This window comes from Morone saxatilis, unplaced genomic scaffold, assembly GCF_004916995.1.
Source record: "Morone saxatilis isolate NCDOM2014 unplaced genomic scaffold, NCSU_SB_2.0 Contig11, whole genome shotgun sequence".
NCBI lineage: Eukaryota > Metazoa > Chordata > Actinopteri > Moronidae > Morone > Morone saxatilis.
The window spans coordinates 4,555,526-4,555,740 of record NW_023339663.1 but is presented as its reverse complement, the minus strand read 5'-3'; positions in this window follow the sequence as shown (position 1 = coordinate 4,555,740).

Here is a 215-nt window from a genome sequence, read left to right as displayed (position 1 = left end):
TCAGCCATAACATTATGACACTTTTCTATCTGAAGCTAGCATTAACTTTTTCAGCAATTTGAGCTACAGTAGCCTGTCTGTTGGGGCCAGCCTTGATGAGCCAATGAGCCTTGGTTGCCCATGACCCTGTCACCAGTTCACCTATTTTCCTTCCTTGGACCACTTTTAGGTAGGTACTGACCTCTGCAGAATGAGAACACCCCACAAGAGCTGCA